We start from the raw sequence: 13,868 nt of genomic DNA, 5'->3' as shown, positions 1-13,868 counted from the left end.
AAGACATAAAATACTTTTGTACTTTCAGGATTTTAAACTCAAGTCTTCTTGCTCCTCACCTTTTGAAGAACTGATTCTCGATACAGTGCAGTGTTTGGCCCCGGAATTAGAAGTTCTTGTATGTTTTGATAATAGTCATCTTTGACCGCCAACCACTGGTTTCTATCTCAGGGTTGTATTTGAAGGCCTTTTTCCTATTTATTTATTTGTATTTATTCTGAATGCCCTGCCTTTCTGTTGTATGTAAGTGCTCAAGGCATCTTAGGAAAATTTTAAAAGTTCCAAATACAGCATTACTGTAAAATCAATGCAGGCAAAATCAGTCAAATTAAAATGTTTGAAGCTGGTCATCTCTCTTGTTATGTAGCCATGTATGTATTTTCTCTTAAAGGTTACCTTGGGGTCCCTCTCGCTCCAGATAGTTCAATGAAGGGCTTTGAAAATCAGATACCTCCAAAATGTTTATCTGCACAGTACGTATCGTATGACTCCGTTCATTTAAGCATGGAATATCAACTAAGACAATACATTAAGACTGGATGCTGCCCTGTAAATACTTGGCACATGAACAAAAGCCTATAAAATATTTTGCGTTTCAGGCTAAAAATAAACAACTACAAGTAAACAACCCTTCTAAATAGAACAAATTAAGGCAGCACACCTTGGAATGTAATTTGCAGATTTGGTACAAAAACTGCCACCCATTTTCTGAGACACACTATTTTTTCCTGTTTATACCAATAGTCACAGATATGCCCAGATGTTATTCAGCTGCATATACAAAAATTTTCTCTCCTCTCCTCATTTGCTAACTTGTTTGAACTACATATGCTGCATTTATCTATTGAAATGATCTACTCATATTGGAGACTGCGTAGTATTTTTGAAAGCAAAGAGGATTTAAGAACATCTTAATTCATTTCTTTTTGACTAGTAAAATATGGATGGATTATGGTTAAATGCTTGTGAACCTGGAATGGCCCACAACTGGCATTTATCAGTTCAATCCTCTTTTTTTTTGTTTAGGTAAGAGTTCAGCCTGCTTATTAACCAACCTTGTAATAATTACAGTTTCTATATGCAATTGCTAAGAAGTCTCTGGGTGTGGATTCTTACCATTGTGGATTAATTTTTTAAAATGTATAAATTTTGATTCTTTGATCGTTATCGGCAGTCTCCATTTTTCTACTTGCTTTTTATTTAATAAACCTATGTACTTTTCAGCTGTAGAGTAGGTTGCAATATCTGTAAAAATGAGATGGATATACTGAAAAACATAATACTTTAAAAATGAATAACAAATATGCAACTTAGGTGGAGCAGTTGCAGACTGTCTGATATTTTCTTTTACTTCCCTAGACTCAGGCATTGGCAATAAATTCCATGTAGGTGCTTGGAAACACCAGCGAAAAAGCTGGATTTCATATTTTGATATAGTATTTGTCTTGGTTTACTTCCTTACTAGTGACTTATAGCTTCTTCATAGCGTTACTCAGCTATTGCTTGTCATCATTACTGTTATTATAGCATAATGATTGGATGACTCCAGAAGGCATTTTAAGTCATTAGTAGAGAAATGACCAATGTCTGGTGGTTAAGTCTGTCTCTTTCTTTCTCTTGGGCTTTCACAGTGGGGAACAGATTGTGCTCCATAACGTTTAGTTCTTTCTAATTTTATAAAAACTCAAATGGTCAAGGATGGTGGCTCTTCCTTTCACAGAATATTGCAAATTGTCAATATTTCACAGAAAAAATTCTAGCATCCAGTGAAGAGAAGCTTAAGTTGCAGTGGTCAAGAAATTCCATCCTGGAAAATATGTGCTCAAAGATACTGCTTTAGCATTTATGAGTTAACACTGTTTGATCTTAATCTAGCTGGTAGAATTGCTTTACTATTGGTATGAAATCCTTTCTCCAGCTTATCTTGGTTTGTAGCATTAAACCAATTGTTGTTTCCACAAATAGTCCAACATGTAATAATTTTCTCAATTGATTTGATGCAAATAGCCTAAATAGTTGCAGAAATTGAGGGTAACAAGAAGCGAAGCATATCGGTTGCATTTTTGTATGCATCTCATTAGCTTGAAAGCATTGTGGGAGCACACTGTTTTACATTGCTCACAATGGCTAATGGTTACATACAAACTAGACTCATTGTATTTTCTAAATAGACTTCAAACAAACTCTTTTCCAGAATTGATATTGAAGTGGGGAGAAGCTACCAACCAGCCTCATAAAACTAGTCATTTCACTATTCTGCAGAGTTCTAATAATGAAATTATAAACTCTACTCTGTGGTAGGAAAAGGGGCCAGATTTAGCATCTGTGATAGGCTCTGCTTGCTCTTTGTTTCTTCTGGCAGTGAAGCATATGTATGTTTATGGTTAAAACTATTTTCATGATGAATGCTTGTAGCAGCTTGGTTGTCACTCAAATGCCAATGTTTAATGATTAGTTATGGATTCTAGTGTAATATACATGTAATGTACAATTTAACTTCACTTGGCAGGGAGCCTCTGAAATAATGCTGCACCAATTCCTCATCTGTGGAAATCGTCAGCCAAAATTGATACAAAGCATCAACATTTGGATATCTAAAGATTTTGGATATTTTTAGGAGAAAACTGCAAAGGTTTCCAGAACTAGGGAACAGATGTAGCTCTGTTTAGGAGAAGAATTAGCAAAGAGTTCATGATGGATACCTGAAAGCTGGTGCAAAGGAAAAGAAGAAATATTTACACACTGCATAGTTTATGCATTTTGAAACCAGAATGTGAAATTGTGCCTTTCAGTTTTGGTGTTTAAAAATTCACCTGTTCAAAGACTTTTTGTTCAAAGGCATTAAATAAATCAGCTATGATTAGCAATGGTGTCAGTATTCTGATGCTGCTATGCTCCATGTATGCAGTTGGTTGTCCATTCTATGAAGGATACGCTAGATTAAATAGGGTTTAGTATAATCCAGCATGGCATTTCTTACGTTTTTATTATTCTATGGGGTCAAGCTGCCAACCAGTCTTGATTGTCCTAAACAACGCATAAAAACCTGAAATCCTGATTGCCCTCAATGTGGTGTCGTTTGAAAACCTGCGAAGACCTGCTTCTTCACCCAGGATTTTGGCGAGGAGAATAAGGCCATTCACTTCATTGTACTTATCACCTTTTATCTTTTATTGATTTTATTGTAATTTCTTGTGGGGCAGCCAGAATTGTTGAAAGTCAGGTGGCATACAAGTTTAAATTATTATGGTTGGTCATATAGTCAGTCAGATGTTTAGACTAGTTTTGACATTTTTGTCCATCTATAGAGTCCTTCCCAAGGACCTGGGATAGTCAGATATTGTGTGAGAGAGTTAAAGGAATTGTCGCAGGATATAAGTAAAGCTGGCTTTTGCAACTGACCGATGGTGGTTTTGTCAATGCCGATGGAGATCCTATGATAATAAATCACTAAACATTGGCATTTGAGTGCTTTATATGTTTTTGGATTGCACCGAAGTCACCTATTTCTCCTTTGCTTTCTTTTGCCACAGTTGTTCTACTTCTGTTTGCTAGTCTTTGTGTGTTGTGATTTTCTCCAGTTCTTTCTGTTCTGTTCTTCCATCTCCAGGTTCTGCAACATCCCATTATCCAAAATCTGAACCAAATATTTTCAAAGTACTTTGAAATACTTTGGTTCCCAGAGGCAAAAAAAACAACAACAACCCTACTGTGAGCAACTCTGTCCTCAAACTATCTTTGGCTCAAGTTAAAGCAGGAAGAATTTGCATTCTCAAGAGAGGAAGTTATTCCATGTTTGTTCTTTCCAATTTAACTTTTGAAATCTAAGAAGGAAAGGATAGGCTGGATTGGCAAAGAAGTGTTCTGAAAGAAAGCTCCATATTCCCTGAATGTTGTCTTCTTGAGAAAAAAAAAATACTAGTAAGGGCTTTTCGATTTTTTTTTGAAAAGTATTATTTTTACAAAATTTATCCATTCTGTTACAATAAACCAATCAATAGAGTAGTGGGTGGGCATGCTCAGATCTAATTATGCAAGCTATGTGGGATAAACGTAGAATCCCTGTAGCTGATTGCTTAAATTAAGCAGGCAGAAAATACTGTTATGTTCCCCAGCCAAGAGCAGGAGGCAAATGACATTAATTGCATGGAACATAAGTTTGATAGTCTGTCTGTTTCTTCTTGTGAGCCAGTCTCATGTTCAAGAAGGACAAAATTCCAGGGTTGTTGGCATCAACAATATGCTACGATGACCATCATTAAATAAGCAAGAAAAAGAATAAAATATTTGGTCAGTGACGTCTTTGGGTTTTTCAAATCCACCCCCCCTTCCCCCCCCCACCAAGCATAGTCTGTTTCTAATTATTTTGGAACTTGCAATGGGATGCTTTCTCTATTCCAGTTCAGGAGAATGCCAATTTGGCATAGCATTCTGCAATGTAAATCAAGAGAGGCAATCGGAGCAATACAGTGTAAATGGAAACACGCGGGCTCCTCCTTCTCTTTCATTAGATATGCGCTTATCCATTTGGATGACGAGTGCTTTACTCAGATTGGTTTTGTCAGAACTGACAAGCAGAAAAGAGGGCTTATTCCCCATCCAGATGCCTTACATTCTGACATTCAAGCAAAGTCAGTGGAGGTCTCTCCCCATTGATTTAAACTGACCTGTGCGTTTGAAAGACATAATGTTTGCACCCAGATTATGGATAAAACCAACAGTATAGCTGCCTTGCAAAATATCACAATCACAGTAGTTTAAGGAGAAGAATCTGATGTTTAAGAGAAGACATTTTTGTTTATGTTTCTCTGCAAGCATTCTGAATAATTTACAGCACTGTCTGGGAGGTTTACAATGTCAACACATTGCCCCCAAATGATCTGGGTCCTCATTTCACTGACCTCGGAAGGTTGGGAGGCTGAGTCAACCTTGAGCCTGTCAGGATTGAACTCCAGGCAGTGGACAGAGTTAGCCTTGCAACACTGCATTCCAACCACTGTGCTGTCATAGCTCAATATTACCATATCATAATAGGAGGCTCATCAGAGGCAGGCTTGAATGGTAGCGTCAGGGCTTTGGAGCAGCCTTGAGTGGAAGCACTGAGACTCACATCAATGCACATTCAGATCTTTGGGAGTTATCTTGCACGATCCTGTCCTAGGCTGGATCTTTTGCTGCTCATTTCCATTAGCATCTCAAGTTTTAGGAACTGAAATGTGATACAGAAGGAATAATAAAGAACAGGAAGAATAGGGAAGCACTCTGGGAGTTGAAGTCCACGTATTGTAAAGTTGCCAAGGTGGAGAAACCCTGCTGTAAAATGTATAAGAGGAGGGGAGAAATGGCTGGGAGTTATCTAGTCCAATAGGTTTTTGAGTACCTATTACAACAGTTTGTTTAGTCATAATTTAGAGTTACAATGGCACTGAAAAAAAGGTGGCTTGTGACCATTTTTCAGAGTTATGGCCATTGCAGCATCCTCACGGTCACACGATCAAAAATTGGGATGCTTGTCCACTGTCTCATATTTATGACACCTGCAATGCCCCAGTGTCATTTTTATGACTTTCTGACAAGTAAAGTCAATGGGGAAGCCAAATTCACTTAATAACCGTTTTACTAACTTAACAACTGAGGTGATTCATTTAACAATGGTGGCAAGAAAGGTTGTAAAATAGGGCAAAACTCACTTAACAGCTGTCTTGCTTAGCAACAGAAAATGTGGGCTCAATTGTGATCATACAATGAGGGCTATCTGTACAGCCACCCAAATGTTTCTTTAAAGCCTATAAGTAGAGCATAAAAGTACTATTGTCTACCGTTGACGTCCCCTACAATGTAGTGTCAAAATATGACATCTCACGGCAAGTATCTGTTGTCTTCTACACCTTTAAAATCAGCAAAGCCAGCAATCATTAAAATAGCTTTTAGGTTTCTGGAGAGCGATTCAATGATAAAATTTATATGTGAAGCTGGGTTGCTCACCATGAACAGATTCTCCATTTCATCTTGCGTTTGGGTAACTAGGGATGATCAGTGGGCCTGTAACAGCATCATTGTGTTGACAGGGGAGTGCATTGATAGGAAAATATTCTAGGGTGGAGACTGAACTTTCAATTTGCAAGGGGAGTATTAAAAATAAGTGAAAGGCGATTGTTAAGATTATATTTTTTAAAAATGTTATCTGTGTTCTATCAAAGTGAAATGAATTGCAGCATCCAAAAGAACATATGTAAATACTTCCACAACATGCATTTCAGTTGTCATGCAATGAATAACTCTTCCATAATAGCAATTTCATTTCATGCCAGACTGCTCCACTTCAAGGCTAAGCATTTACAGTCCCATTGGTACTAGATTGCAACTGAGTGTTTTGTAAAGCATATTTTATTGGTTAAGCAGTGATAGCTTCATACACACATCTATCCATATCCATCTATCTAGGGTCCACAAATGTACAATCACAGGTCCTTCTGTTCTGTTGACCCTGGTATGATTATCCTGGTTTTAAACCGTTCCGCTTCCAAGTATGGCTCAAAGGAAAATATGTTATTTCTTTGGGATGCCTATGAAAACATTCATCCATATGACTGTAATTTGAAAACTAGGTTTTAGGATCAAGGATTTTACCTAGTGCTTTGCTTGAATTCCCTTCTGTGTTAGTTTTACCAGAGAAGAAAAATGCATTGTTTTATTATTATTATTTGCAAGGGGTGGGATGTCTCGGTAATCCTCATTGTTAGGGATAGGTGTTCTTGCCCTAATCCTAGTTATGTGGTGGTTGTATGTTATGAGGGGTGGTTGTATTGTAGTTCTGCCTTTTGTTGTACAGTGTCTCTTTTGGGCCTGTAGCCTCCCAGGCTTCCCTGATTCACTTAATTCCAAGTTAACGCTCCAGCTTCTGCATGAGGTTTTTTTCCCCCTCACCTTTTATATCACAAAGGATCGTTTAGCAAACTCCACGAACAGGGTGGAGAGGTGCGTAATGATGCGAAGGGGAAATTAGCATCTATCAAAATAAATTCCAAAGTGCTCTGGGAATGAAGTAAAAAACCAAATGCATCTTTCCCAGGGAAAGAGAACTCTTTGGAAAGGTGGAAAACAGATTTTGGTACAACATGAATTTGACAGTGGTCTCCATGAAGCGCTAGTTTGCCAAATGTGCACAATATTTGGTCAAAGGGAGTCAGTTGCACGTGCAGTTCAAATTAAGAAATGCGATTCTTGTGTGGCTGGTGTGGTTTCCCTCTAACCAGGGGGCAGGAGCTACATACAGTAGATCTAACTCAGTGTTACAGCCAGGCCTAGGTCTTTTTGTTAATTGACTAGATATGCTACTTCTGATACCGTATATCCCAGGGCTGACCAACTGTGAGCTTTTTACTTTGCTTTGCATTTTATTTAAAAAAAACAACAACTTTGAAACAGGTAAAAAAAACTATATGTAAATCACAGATTAAATCTGAAATAAATCCAGCATGTACATTAACCAATTATACTATTTCTTCTCAGATATTACAGTAATTATAGGCATGATCCCATGCACAGCAAAATGCGATGGCTTGCTTTGTTTAATTATTGTGATAGCAATAGCAATAGCAATAGCACTTAGACTTATATCCCACTTCACAGTGCTTTACAGCTCTCTCTAAGCGGTTTACAGAGTCAGCATATTGTCCCCAACAATCTGGCTCCTCATTTTACTGACCTTGGAAGGATGGAAGGCCGAGTCAACTTTGAAGTGGGAAATGAGCTTAATTAACCTGCAACACTGCTTTCTAACCACGGTGCTACCATGGCTCTTTCTGAGGTGGTGTAGGACGCTGAGCTTGTCGATCAGAAGGTCGGCAGTTTGGCAGGTCGAATCCCGAGTGCCGCGTAACAGAGTGAGCACCTGTTACTCGTCCCAGCTTCTGCCAACCTAGCAGTTCGAAAGCACGTAAAAATGCAAGTAGAAAAATAGGGACCACTACGGTGGGAAGGTAACAGCGTTCCGTGTGCCTTTGGCGTCTAGTCATGCCGGCCACATGACCACGGAGACGTTCTCGGACAAGCGCTGGCTCTTCGGCTTTGAAACGGAGATGAGCACCGGCCCCTAGAGTCGGAAACAACTATCACGCATATGCAGGGGAACCTTTACCTTTTACCTTTAATAAAAATGCAGTTGTGTTTTCAAAGCCATTTGAGTTGCAAAGAAATTACAAAGGCATTTTCTCTAGAATGCTTGTTGTTGTTGTTGTTGTACCATTCTGGAACATTATAGTTTGATTCATTGATGCCAGGGGGACAAAGGGAAGCAGCAGTTCTGAGGTTTGCAAAGTTTCATGTGGTTCAGCTTCCAGTTTAATCAGTTTGCGCTTAGGACCACCCGTTTAATGCATGCCAGGGATTTTGGCAACTTGTGTTGTGTACTAAGAACTCCTCTCCTCCTCAGTGTTACTTATATTTCTGAGGTTACACGCTCCAGTGTTTGGGTAACAAGATTTAATACCAAGGCTGAGTCTTGTTTAGGCATAGAGATGTCTACCAAGCATTTGGCACTTTAAAAGCACAGAATAGTGTAAGATGGTCAGATATGGTTATTGTGTTGCAATATCTTTTGTGGTCACCAAGCTTTTATTGCTACAGTTTTGTTTATTTGTAAGGCCAAAGCCCCAAAATATCTGTGGTGGGCTTGGCAATTTATAAGTCTCTTTCCAACCTGAAACATTAGCAGTAAAAAGGAGAGAATGTGAAGTGTGACATGAATGGTATTAGTCCAATCAACATCCATTTCAAAGCATCTAAAAATGTCCTGAGAATCGATCTACTCTTAGAATCACAAAGATCAGGAGATTTGAGTCCTTCAAGAGACTTTCTCATTATTTTTTAATGCTACGGAGAGCTCTCCCTATTCTCTACTCCAGTAGACTGCCAGGACTTCACGTAAGTAAAAGCATAAGGCCCTTATTAACAGTAAGAACTCAGCTAGGCCTTTTGTAACAGAGCCTGGGAAGCATTCAAAAAGAGAAAAAGGAAAAAAAAAATGGGAAACAGAACTAAGAGGGTTGGCTTTCTAGGTGACTAGCTGGAATTTCTTGTTCCTTGTTTATTTGACAGCAGCAGCAGAAAACATTGCCCCTGCCTTTGTGGAAAGCAACAACTTTGCTGGCCATATGTATTTATTATTATTTATTATTTATTAATTTAATTTGTATACCGCCCTTCTCCCGAAGGACTCAGGGCAGTGAACAGGGCAATACATAATAAAAAACAAGATACAAAAATTAAAAAGTAATTAAACAGCAATGCCCGTAATAAATTAATACAGATTAAAAAGTTAAGATCAATTTATAAAACCCAACCCCATCCCATGTTCAAGGCGCCACCAAAAGACCACTTGCCAGGGCATCTTTTTCTTACTTTTCCCCCTGAGTAACAACGGTATGTGGGAATGACCTTGGGAGACAGAAGGATGAGCCGCAGGATGGATAAGAAGGATGGATAAGAAGCAGCTTAAACTGCAGAAGGGATGTGAGCACGGCAAACATCTCAGAAGACCCTTCCTAATGTTTTGGGCTATAATCATGGCAGCCCAATGGAAAATTCTATTAATGTAACCTTGCAATAAAGTAGAATTAGCTCATCTGGGCTTGCTTCCCGCTGGCCTATCTCACAAGGCTGGCAGCCTGTTTCCAAGGTGAGAAGAAAGCTCTTCCCTTACAGGTGAGGATCAGCCCAATGTCTGCACCTACAATATCTCTTCTTTGGCTTTCAGATCTCCATTTTGAAATTCCCTTCCTAATATAGCTATTTCTCAGATTTCACCCCCAGCCAAAGGCTTAAAGGCATGGCTTTGCCAGTCGACTTGGGGTCCCAGTGGGGAAACAGTGCAATGGAGGTGGTTGTTTGAGTAATAACAGATCCCACCTTACCCCCCCCCCCAAACATGTGTCTTTGGTTTTAATGTTTGATTTTATTTGTTTATGTTTTAACTTAGATATAGCTGTAAATTGCCCAGAGTTAGCCTATGATAAGATGGGTGGCCAGTAAATTTTATCAATAAATAAAATAAATAAGTAAATACACCAAGGCGGTCTTCTTGATTCCCAGCTTTCTTTTTTTTTGTACTTTCTAACTTGCCTTGTAAAGCTAGTCCCACAAACAAGTATGACTTTGTTTGGAGCAGGAAATGTGGAACCTCAGTTAATCTGTAGATAGTCCCTTCTCCTCCCTTGACAGGATTGTAGTTTCACTAGCTTTCAGGTGGACCAAGATGATTAAAATAGCATTGCTACCTAATAAATCACCTTCCATCCATCGTTACTTTGATCTGTGGCATTTTAAAAATGTTAATGATGCTCTTTGTGTCTGTAACAACACTTTAATGTGACTCTTTCATTACTCCAGTCACATTTCTAATTACTGTAAATCAAGGCTGAAATGCCCGAGTGCTTTACTTGGACTGGTTCCCTCTTAATCTCAATCTTAATCCCTCTTAATCTCCCTCTCTCTGTTCTGCTGCTTGGATTGCTGGTGAATCTGGTTTGCCTGAAAGTAGCCCCTCCCCCCCACCCCACCCTGACAACCAGCAGTCTAGGTTACAACTTTCAGAATTCACACATGGCAGAATTGATGCCTTGGAATTGTGCAAATGTGTGTGTGTGTGTGTGTGTGTGTGTGTGTAAATTTTTTGGATTGCTAACAAAGAATTAATGGGAGACTGATATGCATTTCAAACTTATTTGTTCTCATCAGTCAGCCATACCCTTCTGAGATTCGAACCTAGGCTGATTGCTCATTAGGCAATTGTTTTAACCCCTAGGCCACAGGCTCTCCCTCTCTCTTTGTTAGCTGAGAAGCAAGGGAGATATGTGTTAAATGTTTATTAAGTATTTAGATTACCTTGCTAGGCCCCAAACATGGGACAAATCTTATTTCCTGTTTCAGCCTTGGGTTAGGCTGAAATAAGATTTGTCCCATGTTTGGGGCCTAGCAAGGTAATCTAAATACGTAATAAACATTTAACATACGGTATATATATATATATATATATATATATATATATATATATATATATATATATATATATATATATATATATATATATATGTAGGTCTAGAGTCTCGGGTTTCTTCCCGCGTTCCTTTCATCTTCAGAAAGTTGTGGCGACGTTTCGACGAAATCCCATCCGTCATCATCAGGCCGGAGTATTCCTCCTGCTGCTTTCAGGAGCAATGCGTGGTCTGTCTGTTCCTTTCCTTCCAACTGCCGGTGGGGCTGTGTTCCGACTGGGTGGAGGCGTGGCTGCTTTCTGATTGGGTGGGGGTGTCTTCCGACTGGGTGGAGGCGTGGTTGTCTTCTGATTGAGTGGAGGCGTGGCTGTCTTCTGATTGGGTGGATGTGTGGTTGTCTTCCGATTGGTTGGAGGCGTGGCTGTCTTCTGATTAGGTGGGGTGTGTTCTGAATGGGTGGGGTTTTTTGTTGTGTCGTAATATCCTGAGTGTTGTGATTTGGTGTCTTGGGGAGTGGGCTGTGTAGTGGCCTCCAGAGCTTTGGCTTGGCTCCGAGTTCGAGAACCTGCCATGCATCTCTGGTATGGGTCAGTCAGGTTCGTGTGTGTGTTCTTCTGCTTGGGTGATAGCACTTTTGCTTGACTTGTTCTATCTTCTGTGTGGGAGAGTTTTTGTTCTGGGTGTGGATGAGTCTTGCTGGGGCTGGTGGCATTTGGGGTTGTTTGTTGGTTTTTTAAATCCTTGTTTGCTGAAATTTGTTTGTCTATCAATGCTGGTTTCCAAATGGCATGTAGGCGGGAGGTGTCGTCTCGCTTGTTCATACTGTCTGGGTGTTTTTCTATTTCAATGGCTTCTCTGATTATTCTGCTATTGAGATGTTCTATTTTGGCGATTGTTTTTGTACCTTCAAAATTGATGTTGTGTCCCGTAGTGTTTATGTGTTGTACTAGTGAAGATGTGCGATCTTTCTTCTGTACTGAGTTCTTATGTTCTTCTACACGTACCTCTATTCTTCTGTTAGTCTGTCCGATGTATGTTGCTGGACAGGAGGCGCATGGGATTTGGTATATGCCCTGGTTTTCCAGTTCTATTTTGTCTTTGGGATTTCTCAGGATGGTTGATATCTTTCTGTCAGTGTTAAATGCGGTTTTGATGTTATGTTTGCGTAGTACTTTACTGATTTTGTTGGTTGTTCCTTTTATGTAGGGCAAGATGGCTCGTCCGTTGTTCTGTTTCGGAGTCTGCTGCTGAATTATATTGGTGATTTTGTTTTTTTGGAACTTGTTTGCTGTCAATATGTCTGTCAGGGTGTGTAGTTCTGTTTGTATATGTGTTTCATCTGCAAGGCGTCTGGTTCTTGTTATTAGTGTTTTGGCTACTGAATTTATTTGTGCTGGGTGATGATGTGATTGCGCATTGAGGTAACGGTTGGTGTGTGTTTTCTTTCGGTAGACTGTGTGTCCTAGGGTTCCGTTTTGTTTTTTGTATATAAGTACATCCAGGAAAGGTAACTGGTTGTTTGTTTCAATCTCCATGGTGAATTTTATTTTGGGATGTAGGCTATTCAGGTGTGTTAGGAAGTTTTCTAGCTCCTTTCTTCCGTGGGGCCAGATCACGAAGGTGTCATCCACATATCTGAGCCACAGTTTTGGTTTGTTTGTAGTCTTTTCTAGAGCGTTAGTTTCAAATTCTTCCATGAAAAGGTTGGCGATAACTGGTGATAGAGGGGATCCCATTGGTGCGCCTTCTATTTGTTTGTATCTCTGGCCTCTGTGTATGAAGTATGTGTATGTCGGATATTACGACACAACAAAAAACCCCACCCATTCAGAACACACCCCACCTAATCAGAAGACAGCCACGCCTCCAACCAATCGGAAGACAACCACACATCCACCCAATCAGAAGACAGCCACGCCTCCACTCAATCAGAAGACAACCACGCCTCCACCCAGTCGGAAGACACCCCCACCCAATCAGAAAGCAGCCACGCCTCCACCCAGTCGGAACACAGCCCCACCGGCAGTTGGAAGGAAAGGAACAGACAGACCACGCATTGCTCCTGAAAGATGAAAGGAACGCGGGAAGAAACCCGAGACTCTAGACCTACACATACAGACACCCGCGAGAATCTACGAAAACATATATATATATATATATATGTTTTCTGAGGTTTTCGCGGGTGTTCGTATGTGGATCTTTGGTTATTCGGGTTTTTCCCCGCGTAGAACTAAAGGTGTAGGAGCGACGTTTCGACGGAATCCCATTCGTCATCATCAGGCTGGTGATGACGGATGGGATTCCGTCGAAACGTCGCTCCTACACCTTTAGTTCTACGCGGCGAAAAACCCGAATAACCAAAGATCCATATATATATATATATATATATATATATATATATATATATATATATATATATATATATATATATATATATATATATATATATTTGAAGTGCCAACCCTATTTTTACAAGCACGTGATCCATGTGACAAACTTTAAAAAGTAGTGTGGCTTTGATCACCTGGTTGTAACTGCTATCTGGATTTTTTTTCACCCAGGCACAGACAGATACAGACACAAACACACAAACACACACTTTCCTCATGGATGCCTTGTTTGGAAGGCAGATGTTTGGGTAAGGTTGTTGTATGAATTGCTTCTCCATAAGAATTGGCAGAAAACTTCTTAAACTGACCTTTCTTTTGTTCTTGGAAAAAATACAATATATGTCTATATAAGAGATTGAAGGGTTCTACCAGGAAAAGTTCTCTTACCAAATGTCTGTGTGTCAGGAAGGACCATTGGAAGATAATGTCAAAATTCTGAAGGTTGACAACTCTTTTATGCTGCTACTACTACTACTACTACTAC

Source organism: Vipera berus (genome assembly GCF_964194415.1).
Source record: "Vipera berus genome assembly, chromosome: 2".
NCBI classification, from domain to species: domain Eukaryota; kingdom Metazoa; phylum Chordata; class Lepidosauria; order Squamata; family Viperidae; genus Vipera; species Vipera berus.
This window is presented reverse-complemented; position numbering follows the sequence as displayed.